Raw genomic sequence first — 13,819 nt, 5'->3', positions numbered from 1 at the left:
GCGGTAATCATAGATCCTGTCAACTGAGGTTCACACTGACTGAGGATCATACTCCATGCATCTGATAAACTGGGCTTGAATCCACAGAAGTTTATGTCATTTAAGGTGCCACAAGACTCTTTCTTGTTTTTGCTGTAACAGACTAACACAGCTACACTACTGGAAATAAACTTTCTATCCTTAAGGTCTATGAAGATGGCCCTGTGTAGTCAACAGGAATGCACCTCTGGAGAGGGAGATGGTGTCATGATGGTGCATTATCAGGGCTCCCCCCACCAGTCTTTTAAAAAGAACAAGAAAAACAACAGCAGAGGTTTTCCCTGAGGCTCTGTCACACCAGGAAGTGTTTGGAGGAGCCAAGTTGTCTGTGCATGTTATCTCAATGTGAGGAGGGTTATCCACATGAAGGAATTTGCCTCATCACTCTTCCCAAACCACCAAGCAACAAACTGTCCATTTTTATGTTGCACAAGAAACTTGGATGGATGGGATCAATCCAGCCCTGGGAAGAAAACATCTATTTTTTTATTGCATTGATATCCTCCTTAAGGAACCCAAGGCAGCATACATAGTCCTCCTTCTCCTCCATTTTATCCTCACAACAACAACCCTGTGAGGTAGGTTGGGCTGAGAGTCTGTGACTGGCCCAAGTCATCCAGCGAGTTTCCATGTCCTTTCAAGTCATAGATAGCTTCCATCTATCTAGCCAAATGGCAACACATTTGATGATTGCAGGCTAGCTGCAGCAGGAAACACCCTCTCAAGTAACTTGCCAGTCCGGTCTTTGCTACCCTCTTAGCCATGAGTCCTGCCCAGGGTGAACCAGCCTGAGTGGAAGGACTGCAGATGGAGGCACTAATGGAAGGGCCTGGTGGAGAGAACATCAATGCAATAAGCAAGGGAGGGAGCACACCAGTTTGTCATGGAAAAGTTAACAGAGGGTTGGCTCTGTCAAGTGTCCCAAGATGTCTAATTAATGGACAGCAGCCACCTCCCAGCTCAGTTTTCCCTGCTGAACAGGGGGCTATAGAAACTGCTGATTAAGTCTCTCCCTGAAGAGAAATTGCATCCAAACAAACTCGCATTCCAAAGCAACTAGCCCCCCCCCCCCAGCTATTCTTCCTGAGCAAAGCCTCATCTGTGGAGCATCCTTTCTTTCAGACCAAGCTCTCCATATCAATAGGTTCCCAGAATGGGGGATTAGCTTTGGCTCCTCATTCCCCAGGTAACTGTGGCCTTTGGGTTTCCAGGGATGGGTTTGCTCTGGTGGTCGCACTAGATTTTTTGCTGTCTTGCTCCTCCTGGGGCTTTGTGGCCCTCTTTTCCCACTAGCAGCTCCCCTAATAAACTAAGGGTGCAATCCTAGGCATATAACCCCCCCCCCCAAAAAAAAGCAGGATGGCTGGGGCATGCTGGGAGTCATAGGACTTTTTTTGTTTAAACATGTATAAGATCGTGCCTTAAGCCTTCCTTGTGTTCTATATCTGTTCAGATGTGCAGCGGTATATAAATGTTGTGTGTGTGTGTGTGTTGTTTATTCGGTCAGTCGCTTCCGACTCTTCGTGACTTCCTGGACCAGCCCATGCCAGAGCTTCCTGTCGGCCGTCGCCACCCCCAGCTCCCCCAAGGTCGAGCCCGTCACCTCCAGAATATCATCCATCCACCTTGCCCTTGGTCGGCCCCTCTTCCTTTTGCCTTCCGCTTTCCCTAGCATCAGCATCTTCTCCAGGGTATCCTGTCTTCTCATGAGGAGGCCAAAGTACTTCAGTTTTGCCTTTAATATCATTCCCTCAAGTGAGCAGTCTGGCTTTATTTCCTGGAGTATGGACTGGTTTGATCTTCTTGCAGTCCAAGGCACTCTCAGAACTTTCCTCCAGCACCACAGTTCAAAAGCATCTATCTTCCTTCGCTCAGCCTTCCTTATGGTCCAGCTCTCGCAGCCATAGGTTACTATGGGGAATACCATTGCTTGAACTATGCGGACCTTTGTTGTCAGTGTGATGTCTCTGCTCTTCACTATTTATCAAGATTTGTCATTGTTGTCCTCCCAAGAAGTAAACGTCTTCTGATTTCCTGGCTGCAGTCAGCATCTGCAGTAATCTTTGCGCCTAGAAAGACAAAGTCTGTCACTGCCTCCAAATTTTCTCCCTCTATTTGCCAGTTATCAATCAAGCTGGTTGCCATGTTGTTGTTCAGTCGTTCAGTCGTGTCCGACTCTTCGTGACCCCATGGACCATAGCACGCCAGGCCTTCCTGTCCTGCACTCTCTCCCGGAGTGTGCTCAAGTTCATATTCATTGCATCGGTGATGCTATCTAGCCATCTCATCCTCTGCCGTCCCCTTCTCCTTTTGCCTTCAGTCTTTCCCAGCATCAGGGTCTTTTCCAGGGAGTTTTCTCTTTGCATTAGGTGGCCAAAATATTGGAGCTTCAGCTTCAGTATCTGTCCTTCCAATGAGCACTCAGGGTTGATTTCCTTTAGGATGGACTGATTTGACCTCCTTGCAGTCCAGGGGACTCGTAAGAGTCTTCTCCAGCACCACAGTTCGAAAGCATCAATTCTTCGGCGCTCAGCCTTCCTTATAGTCCAGCTCTCACAGCCATACATTACTACTGGGAAAACCATAGCTTTGATTAGATGGACCTTTGTCGGCAAGGTGATGTCTCTGCTTCTTACTATGCTGTCTAGGTTGGCCATAGCTTTCCTCCCAAGGAGCAAGCGTCTTTTAATTTCATGGCTACAGTCACCGTCTGCGGTGATCTTGGAGCCCAAGAAAGTAAAATCTGTCACTGCTTCCATTTCTTCCCCTTCTATATGCCAGGAAGTGATGGGGCCAGATGCCATGATCTTCGTTTTTTTAATGTTGAGTTTCAAAGCAGCTTTTGCACTCTCCTCTTTCACCCTCAACAAGAGGCTCTTGAGATCCTCTTCGCTTTCTGCCATTAGGGTGGTATCGTCTGCATATCGGAGGTTGTTGATAATTCTCCCAGCAATCTTAATTCCGACCTCTGATTCATCCAACCCGGCATTTCTCATGATGTACTCTGCATATAAGTTAAATAAGCAGGGTGACAATATGCAGCCTTGTCGTACTCCTTTCCCAATTTTGAACCAATCGGTTGTTCCATGTCTGGTTCTTACTGTTGCTTCTTGACCCTCGTACAGGTTTCTCAGGAGACAGGTAAGGTGGTCTGGTACTCCCATCTCTTTAAGAATTTGCCACAGTTTGTTGTGATCCACACAATCAAAGGCTTTAGCACAGTCAATGAAGCAGAAATAGACGTTTTTCTGGAATTCTCTTGCTTTCTCCATGATCCAGCGAATGTTGGCGATTTGATCTCTAGTTCCTCTGCCTCTTCGAAACCCAGCTTGTACTTCCGGTAGTTCTCGGTTCGCATACTGCTGAAGCCTAGCTTGTAGGATTTTGAGCATCACCTTGCTGGCATGTGAAATGAGCGCAATTGTGTGGTAGTTTGAACACTCTTTGGCGTTGCCCTTCTTTGGAATTGGAATGTAAACTGACCTTTTCCAGTCTTGTGGCCACTGTTGAGTGTTCCAGATTTGTTGGCATATTGAATGCAGCACTTTAACAGCATCATCTTTTAGGATTTTAAATAGCTCGGCTGGAATACTGTCATCTCCGCTAGCTTTGTTGTTAGTAATGCTTCCTAAGGCCCACTTGACTTCACTCTCGAGGATGTCCGGCTCAAGTTCAGTGACCGCACTATCATGGCTATCAGGGACATTCAGATCTTTCCTGTATAGTTCTTCTGTGTATTCTTGCCACCTCTTCTTAATCTCATCTGCTTCTGTTAGGTCCCTGCCTTCTTTGTCCTTTATCATGCCCGTCTTTGCACAAAACGTTCCCTTGAGATCTCCAATTTTCTTGAAGAGATCTCTAGTCTTTCCCATTCTGTTGTTTTCCTTGATTTCTTTGCATTGTTCATTTAAGAAGGCCTTCTTGTCTCTCCTTGCTATTCTCTGGAACTCTGCATTCAGTTGGGTATATCTTCCCCTTTCTCCCTTGCTTTTCGCTTCCCTTCTTTCGTGAGCTACTTGTAAAGCCTCATCAGACAGCCACTTTGCTTTCTTGCATTTCTTTTTCTTTGGGATGGATTGAGTTGCTGCCTCCTGAACAATGTTACGGACCTCCGTCCATAGTTCCTCAGGCACTCTGTCTATCAGGTCTAATCCCTGAAATCTATTCCTCACCTCCACTGTATATTCATCAGGGATATGATTTAGGTCATACCTGAACGGTTTAGTGGTTTTCCCGACGTTCTTCAATTTAAGCCGAAATTTTGCAAGAAGCAGCTCATGATCTGAGCCACAGTCAGCTCCAGGTCTTGTTTTTACTGACTGTATGGAGGTTCTCCATCTTTGGCTGCAAAGGACATAATCAATCTGATTTCGATATTGACCATCTGGTGATGTCCATGTGTAGAGTCGCCTCTTGTGCTGTTGGAAAAGAGTGTTTGCTATGATCAGCATGTTCTCTTGGCAAAACTCTATTAGCTTTTGTCCTGCTTCATTTTGTACACCAAGGCCATGCCTGCCTGTTATCCCGGTGATTTCTTGACTTCCTACTTTAGCATTCCAATCCCCTATGATGAAGAGGACATCTTTTTTTGGTGTTAGTTCTAGAAGGTGTTGTAGGTCTTCATAGAACCAATCAACCTCAGCTTCTTCGGCCTCAGTGGTTGGGGCATAGACTTGAATTACTGTGATGTTGAATGGTTTGCCTTGGATTCGTACTGAGATCATTCTATCATTTTTAAGATTGTACCCCAGTACTGCTTTTCCCACCCTTTTGTTGACTATGAGCGCTACTCCATTTCTTCTAAGGGATTCTTGCCCCCAATAGTAGATATGATGGTCACCTGAATTAAATTCGCCCATGCCTGTCCATTTTAGTTCGCTGATTCCCAAGATGTCGATGTTCAATCTTGCCATCTCATGTTTGACCACCTCCAGCTTACCTTGATTCATTGATCTGACATTCCAGGTTCCTAAACAATATTGTTCTTTACAGCATCGGATTTTCTTTTCACCACCAGACACATCCACAGCTGAGTGTCCTTTCGGGTTTGGCCCAGCCACTTCACTCTTTCTGGCGCTACTTGGAAATACCCTCTGCTCTTCCCCAGTAGCATATTGGACACCTTTCGACCTGAGGGGCTCATCTTCCGGCGTCATCTCTTTTAGCCTTGTGATACGTTCCATGGGGTTTTCTTGGCAAGAATACTGGAGTGGGTTGCCATTTCCTTCTCCAGTGGACCACATTTTGTCAGAACTCTCTGCCATGACCTGTCTGTCTTGGGTGGCCCTGCACGGCATAGCTTATGGCTTCACTGAGTTACGCAAGCCCCTTCGCCACAACAAGGCAGTGATCCATGAAGGGGCTGGTTGCCATAATCTTGGTTTTTTTTTTTGAGGTTTAACTGCAACCCAGCGCTCTCTCTCTCTCTCTCTCTCTCTCTCTAATGAAAAACCAACTGGCACACCACTTTATGTGTTGCCAATTTTCAATGGAAGGTACTTCTGTGTGTGTGAATTAGCAGTAAATGTGTTGATTGTAATAAATGACAAGTGTGCCTGCAGGTTGTTGCTTAGTGTATACATGGCCTGGGAAGCTGAGACCATTTGTAGCTTTCCATTGCAGGTGCATGTAGTGCAAACCTTGCATGTGCAGACGGCAACATGCAATAGCTGCATGTGGGAATTATCCTAATTTCTAAACAGAGTGGCCTTCCATGTAGGAATCCTATAACATGTGAAGTGGCTCCGTGGGAGTGATTTTATTTGAAGAGATGCCTTGGGAGGGGGGAGAGAAAAAATAACACCCCATTCTCTAGACCCTCTGGCTTGAATGTGGGATATTTACCTCCCTGAAGGGGCCAGAGGGCTTAGTGCCAGAGCTCAACTCTGGAACATGTGAAGAAATCGTAATAATGCCTTGCAGGGCATGTTGTCAAAGTGTCCTTCTTTCACCACTGAACAAATAAGAGAAGGCCTCTGGGATTAAGGGGAAAAAACCTTCCAGGTTAGAGCATATTGACTTTTGGACAGGCTTACAGCCCTATACTTCTCTTTCAAGAAAATTAAGCGTGTGTGTGTGGGGGGAAGAGACCTGTTCCTTCCTCATACTTTGACAATACATCTCTGCTTACTTGTTTTTAAACAGCTTTTCGGTTTTACGAGAGTCGCTTGGCAAGTGCAAGAGAAGTATCTGTTTGTACATCATTCATTCCTTAAAAAAAGTAAGTGGCCAAATTTGGATTGCATCTTGTGCTAACTGCCCTGCCCCCACACACCCACCAAGGTATCATTTCATTCATTGGGCACCACTTTCAGGAGACACCAAGAGCTTCTAGCAAGTTTAAGCTCTTGCTTTCCAAAGAACAAAAGTTTCCCGGCCTTCTGGGAGTGAAGAGCTTTCTTGATGTGGGTCTTCAACTGCAGCAGCTGCCTGATGGACATGGATACTCGGCAAAGGGGATTGTGTAATTAGGCAGAGAAATAACAGAGGCAGAGAAGCGTATAATGCGCTCATATTCATCTCCAGGGTTTGTTTGCTTCTGGAAGTTCCACCGCGTCAGGACAGCGAAGCTTGCAGGGCCGCCTCCTTCGGCCAGCCGGCCGGCTCCTGCATTCCAACCTGGCTCTGCTCCTCCGGTGCATTGTCCACTCCCCTCTCAGTTGCCATCGAGCAATGGCAATTTACAATGCAAATTACCCCGCAGGTTATGCAAATGACATTCGTGAAAGCACATACATTATCCTGGGGCAATTCCAGCCTAGGCGGGGTTTTGCTCTGATCCCACAGGAAGTGCTGTGCTTTGCCGGTGGGGGTCTGACACACAGAAAGCAATTCAGCACAAGTGGCGCTTTATTATTATTAACAAACATTATGGCAGCTCGGAGGGGCCTCCGCTGAGCTTGGCACTCGAGTGGCACAGCGCTGCAGGCCTCAAAGGAAGCCAAATACAATCCCTGCCTCAAGAGGATCACGCAGGCAAAAGGCGGAGAGCGTGGGGCGGCGCGTAAACTGAGGCTCAGAGAGGGGGCACGGATGGGTCAAGGTCAGGGAACACAGAAGGTCGGTGATGGGGTCCAGGGAGGAATTACAGCGCAAATGACTGAAGGAGCGCCCAGGTTGGCTTCGGCCTTCCTTTGCTAAGTGTCTGGGGTGGAAAATCTCAAGCTGTATAAACTCGTTTGACATTGGCACTACACAGCGAACGCCCGTTCCCAAGCAAAAGTTTATGCAGAGCGGTGTAATTATTTTGAAATTAAGGACCTCCTCTTACTCACTCGCAGACACCCGATGCACACAAGCCCGGCCCTCTCCAGAATAGAATCACTATTTAGGGAAATGTCCCAGCCCCTGGGTGTTAGATAGGAGAGTTATCTATGCTGGCAAACGACGCGGGGTTTTGGCTGTGACCTTTCAAGTGCTGTGGCCTGACACGTACAAAGCACTGCAATATGCAGCCAATGCTTTGTTATTGTTATCAGACATTCCGGCAGCATAGAGGGCCCCATCTGAGCGTGATAATCTGCATGGGCCTCCGGTGCACTACTATTTGTCTCTGCACAGAAAGGGCAGGAGCTCACAAAAAGTCAGCGGCAGACCCAGGAAGCGAAGCTTATTGTCATGGCTTCGGCATTCCAACATAGCTCTATTCTTGCAGCATGATGCGCACTTATGACTCTTAAACATATCTGGCACAAAGCAGTACAATCTTGAAATGCAAGCTTTATATCGCTTGAACTGTTAACTCCTCTCCCTAAACCGCTATCATTGAGCAATGTTCTGCAAGTACTATCCTTTTGTACCATCCATGATTCAAATCTTGAATGCAACGCACCTCCTGTATTTCCACCAGGTGCTTAGCTCAGTCTTCCCAAACCTGGTGCCATCCAGATGTATTGGATCAGAACAAAAACCATGGGTAGACTTCTAACACAGAGATGTGTTAGATTACATCCCCCCCATGGCTTGGCCATGTTGGCTGGGGATGATGGGTGTAGCAGCCCAAGATAGAGGGTGCAAAATTGAGGAAAGTTGGCTTAACTCAATATCATATAGTTCTGCAAACTTGCCATCATCATTACCACAACTGCTGCTAAACGTATACTAAGTGCCATCAGTGTATCCACCAATGTATGGAAATGGCAAGGGCCTCAGCCCAAAGAAGCCTGCACCCTATTTTACAGTAATAACACAGAGATGACATTTTTGTCCCTCTCTCATGATACCAGAACCCAGAGTCATCCCATTAAGCTGATGGGTGGGAGATTCCGGACAGATAAAAGGAAGTCGTTCTTCACACAATGCCTAAACTATGGAATTCACATCCACAAGATGTAGTGATGGCCACCAATTTGGATGGCTTTAAAAGGGGATTGGACAAATTCATGGAGAAGGCCATCAATGGCTATTAGTCCTGATAGCTATATGCTACCTTCAGTATCAGAGGTGGTATGCCTATGTACACCAGTTGCTGGGGAACAAGCGCGGGAGGATGCTGTTGCACTTTTGTCCTGTTTGTGGGTTCCCGGTTGACAGCTGGTTGGCCACTGTGTAAACAGAATGCTGAACTGGATGGACCTTGGTCTGATCCAGCAGGGCTCTTCTTATGATCTTATGAAGAAAGAATCTGAGGAATGACAAATTGCTTGTGAGGACAGGATAGAATCAAGAAGCAGGTGAGGGGTAGTTTAGGGGATGTTGGGATGCCTACATAAGAAATAGCTTGAAGAACAGAAAGAGCAAGACAATTTCAGACAAAAGGAGTGACATTTGTCCATATAAGTCAGAAATGCCCACTCTAACTGGCAGCTGTTCTCCAGCAGCTTAGGCAGGGGTCTCTCTCATCACCTGTTACCTGATCCTTTTAACTGGAGATGCCAGGAATTTTATCAGGGCCTTTTGCATGCAAAACACAGGGTCTGCCATTGCACTAGGGTGGCCCTGCCCAGCCCGCTCCCGTCTGTTCTGGTTTTCTGCTTGCAGGAGCTTTTTTTGGTTATGGGTTGTCGTTCTTTTTAAATAGTGGAAGCATTTACAATCTGATTTTTTCACTTGCAGTCTAAAGTGGTATAGTCCATCTATGTCCTAAAGACTTCACTACTTCATTATGTTGCATGGGTAGAGTAGGCCTAGGTCTTGTGTCTCATCTCTCCTTATTCTTTTCAGTTTATCTGCTTGCTATTGGTAGCACATCTTCTGTTCTTTCACTCCTGCCACTCTCTCTCTGCCTTATTCTCTATACAGCATGTCTTATTCTGTCGATATCATTGGTGCATATCATTCTGTCTATATCATTAATGCTTCCATAACTGTGCAAACAACATTGTGTCTTATGCTCTTAAGGGATACTCTCCTTGGTGTAGGCAACCTGGCGCCCTCCAAATGTTTGTACTACAACTCCCACAATCCCAGGCCATTAGCCATGCTGTCTGGGGCCGATGGAAGTTGTAGTACAAAACATCCAGAGGCCACCAGGTCACCTGCCCCTGTCCTAAAGAGTGCTTATAAAGAGTGCTTATACTCAGCTGGCTGCAGTTACTAAGTGGTGGTAGGAAAGCACTCAGCACATGCTCAAAGGCACTCCTTTCATATAACTTCACACAGGAAAAGTATCCAAAATGGGTTACTGGTGAAGTCCTGAGGAATCCCTAGCTTCAATTACACCCTCTGAGTTTGTACTACATCTCCCATAATCCTTGACCATTGGCCATGCTGTCTGAGGTTGATGGGAGTTGTAGTTCAAAACATGTGGAGGGCACCAAGTTGCCTACCCAGCCTCCAAGATGAATTCTCCTTTCTTATCTGGTGTTTTCTCTTGCCTGTGGTGGCATTCACTTTTCTACTACTCCAGGTGAATGTCTGCTTAATTCCCTCTTGCTGTTTCCTTGCTTAAGTGTAGAAGCTATCTGACCCAGCAACGCTAAGAAGACAGTGGAAGAAATTATATTTCATGCTTTGTCCTGAGGACAACCATCCCTGGATGGATGGGCAATGAACAATCAGTGCTGGTGGGATGCCCCTTGAACATGCTCAGGGGTACTCTCTCTGCATATTTCAGGGCTAAGGACTGGCTTTGAAATTAGGTGGTGTGGCTAAGCCCCAGCACAGATTTATCCCTGCTCTAATATGTACGTATCTCACTCCCTAGCCCAGGGGGTAGGCATCCAGGTGCCCTCCAAAGGTTTTGGACCACAACTCCCATAATCCCTGACCATTGGCTATGGTGGCTGGAGCTGATGGGAGTTGTAGTCCAAATCATCTGGAGGGTACCTGGTTGCCTACCCTTGTGGGCCTAGCTCAAATAATTTCTCTCTGCCCAATGAAGAACTGCCACAGGCAGACTGTCAAGAGGGCTGTCTGCCTGGAGAATAGGTTGCTCACATTTTGGCTCTCCCTGCAGCTACCTCCCCCACATCACCACCTTGACTCTGACTGAAGGTCTTGCTTCCTGGGTATATCTGTCTTCTATCCTGATGGTCCTTAGTCGAGTGTCCCTGTGGTGGAGGCAGTTTGCTTGCAAATTGCTGCTGTAATTAGCTGGGTGTTATCACTGCCAGCAACACCATAAAGTGGCTGTGACCCTCATTAGAGCCCTTTAAAGACTGTCATAAAAAACTAGGCAAATGTGTGAGCCTGGGGTTAAACAGCCCTAATCCTCACCACAGTAAACACTTTGCTACTGATTTCCTGTGATTGCAGCTACAGCTAGGGCTCCCTGCTTTGGCTAATTGGACACAGAGACTTGTGGTAGACACCACTTTAGGCCTTCGCCCTTTGGCCCACCACCCAACCCACACCTCAGTCTGCTGGAGTAGATGGTCCCTTGGTCTGATCCAGCATAGCTCTTCTTATGTTCTTATGTCACTCTAGCTTAACTTTGGTTAGCTAGTAACAGGGAGTGTCGGCCAATAGCAGCGAACTCATCCACGTATAGTATCTGTGGACCTGGTCTGTGCTATAGCTTCCCAATCCCAAAACTAGCACATGGGAGCTCTCAGCCCAGTGTCAGGCCTCTAACTAGCAGCACTCCTCCGTGCTGCAAGCAAACTCCACTCCTAGCTATGTTCCCTGGGGGGCCACAAGGGTGTCTAGCCTGAAGCCTTGGAGGTGCCTACGAAAAATCAGAAGGACTGCTTTTGCCTCCATAGAGTCAGAACTTCCCTCACTTGACTGGTTTCCCGCAGTACTGGAAAACAACAGTCTGCATCCATTTCTAGTAAATCTGTGATGATCAGTCAAGATATGAAAGGCCCAACTGGATAGAATAAAGATAAATATGGAAGAGTAAGACTTGCATAAGAAAAGAAAATATGAATACAAGTCCTTTTTTGAGTCTGTAGTTATTATCCAGTCTTCTAGGTCATGGTGAGTGTTATCTTTTTCCATTTATGCTGACACAGTGCCTGCCAAAGTGATTATCTCTTGAAATTAGTCACCTCAGGGTCAAACTGCACAATTATACGTAAATGTGTATACGGAAGCTCTGACACCACTTAAGACAAAGTGGGAGGAAGCAACTTCAAGGTAAGTCCATTTTTGAGTGGAAAAGCAGTAGAGGTTGCTTAACCCTTCCCTGCTCGCCTCCCCCCCACTTAAAATTATCTCGCCAACAGATTCTCCTTCCCCTGCCCTCCTTGAGACTCCAAGTTCATGTTTGCTAAGATAAATATGTATCTGGAACCCTGGAGAGAAAAGACACCAGTGTGGGGATGGAGCAGGAAAATGACAAGCCGTGAAAGGGTTGAACTCCCCTGCCCAGCAGTTCAGGCATTATGGGGTAGCAGCTGGAGTGTTGGACTTGGACTGGCAAGACCAAGGTTCAAATCCCTGTTTAGCTACAAAGTGTACTGGCTGCCCTTGGCACTGTCACACACACTCAGTCTAATCTGCTTTACTGGGTTGTGGTGAGGCAAAAATGTGATTACTCTGTGCATGCCCTGCTAGTTTCCACCAGAATGAGGTGAGGTTGCCCTTGGGGTACCATTCACAGGTTTGGGCTTAAACAATGGTATCACCCTTGTCTATGTGGACTCGTGGGGAAGCAACACAAGGCTGACAGTTGCTAGTTCCCAGTTCTTCATTCCCATGAAATTCAAAAGAGAGCCGACTGAGCAGCCTCTATAAGGCGCCAAAGTTTATATGTCCCTGTGCCCCAACGTAAGTTTTATGCTACTATGCCATATCACATATCTCCGTGATCAGGGGACTGCCCCCTTCAAGACCCATAAGAATTCTTTCCAATCAAGGTGGTTGTTTTTGCACAAGGCTTTTTAACGTTTGATGGCCCCAGGTGACAGGAGGATGATAAGGGACTGGGTGTGTGCACCCGTAGTCCTCTAGCAGCCCTTCAAATGGATGACTGTCCTCTGTAAAAGAGAACACATGGCCACCCTACACTGTATATTCTCACACATTCAAAACTGGAAGATGGGAAAGAGTAGGTGGGAAACTTGCAAGCTCCTTTTCTCGCCAGGGCCTTTGCTGAGGGATAGGAAGCTGTCTTATACCAGCTCAGACAATAGGCTGGTTTGCATATAATGCAAATTCATGGGTTGTTTAATCTATTAATTGATGGGCCACGAGCAAGGAAGCGAGCCCACGTACCCCTCACTTCTGCTTTCAATCAGCTTTAATCATGCCCCGATTCTGAGTTGTTTGATGTGATGTCTGAACCTGGAACTCTGAGTCATTGGAGGGTTAAACAACCCAGAATTTAACCCAACAACAAACCCTTCAACAACCCAGAGTTCTGTGTTTGGATGTCACATCAATCACCCCAGCAGTGGGGCGTCCCTGGGTGGTTGAGTAAAGCTGATTCAAAACAGAAGTTGTGAGCCCTCAGGAGTCAGTGCGCTCATTCCCTCGCTCCTGGCCTGACAACCCAAAGTTTAAACAATCCATGGGTTGTTGTGTGGAGGGCACCAGGTTGGGGAAAGCTGGAGTAGAGACTTGTGGAGAAGTGTGGAAAAGTATCAGAAAGTGTATAGTGATAGGAAGCAGGAACTAGGGTTTCTCTCAAGACCAGTGTGTGATAAAAATGTTGCAAAACATGGTGAACAAATGAAAGCCAAGCAAGAGTTGCACAGAGAGTGTAGAAAGAGTTGCTTTGTGTGTAGAACTGATAACCACAAATTGTTTCTGGGTCAAGATGTTCCCTCAATGGGAAAAATCCAGTTTAGTGAGTTGCTTAAGAATATGTGCTTTTGTTGTACTGATAACCTTGTCTACAAGAAATGGCTAGTAGATACTGAATTGCTTCCCTTGCTTATGCTGTTGCTGTGCAGTTTTAATCTCTGAGCATGTGCAGATGTACTTATGCTATGTAAAGAAAAGTATATAACCTCATGGAATGTGGCAACAAAGTGACTTCTCTTGCCCAGGCTTGAGACCACCACTCAGCTGTGTTGTTTTGGGAATAAACCAGACCTTGAGAGTATCAGAGATTCATGTCTTAAAATTCCCCCACCTTTCTTATGTGTGAACCAGGTCCATCCAGTCCAGTGTTGTCCATTCCAACTGGCTGTGGCTGTCCCGCATATCAGGAGGCAGGGATCTTTCACATCCCTTGCTACCCACTCCTGTTAACTGGAGATGTGGGAGACTGAAGCTGGGGTCCTCTGCATTTAAAGGAGGAGCTCTACCACTGAGTTATGTTCCTCTGGCTGTCTAATAGAAGGGCAGCCCCAGAGGAGCCTGAGGCCCCTGGAAATGTGTTGATTAATCTCCTTTGTCCTGCCCTCAATGGCCATTGACTTAATGGCCATTAACTCCCTGATCCTGCCCT

This window comes from Heloderma suspectum, chromosome 2 (assembly GCF_057233095.1).
Source record: "Heloderma suspectum isolate Gila_16-S chromosome 2, 16-S_ref, whole genome shotgun sequence".
NCBI lineage: Eukaryota > Metazoa > Chordata > Lepidosauria > Squamata > Helodermatidae > Heloderma > Heloderma suspectum.
The sequence above is the reverse complement of the archived record's forward strand: the minus strand, read 5'-3'. Positions refer to the sequence as shown.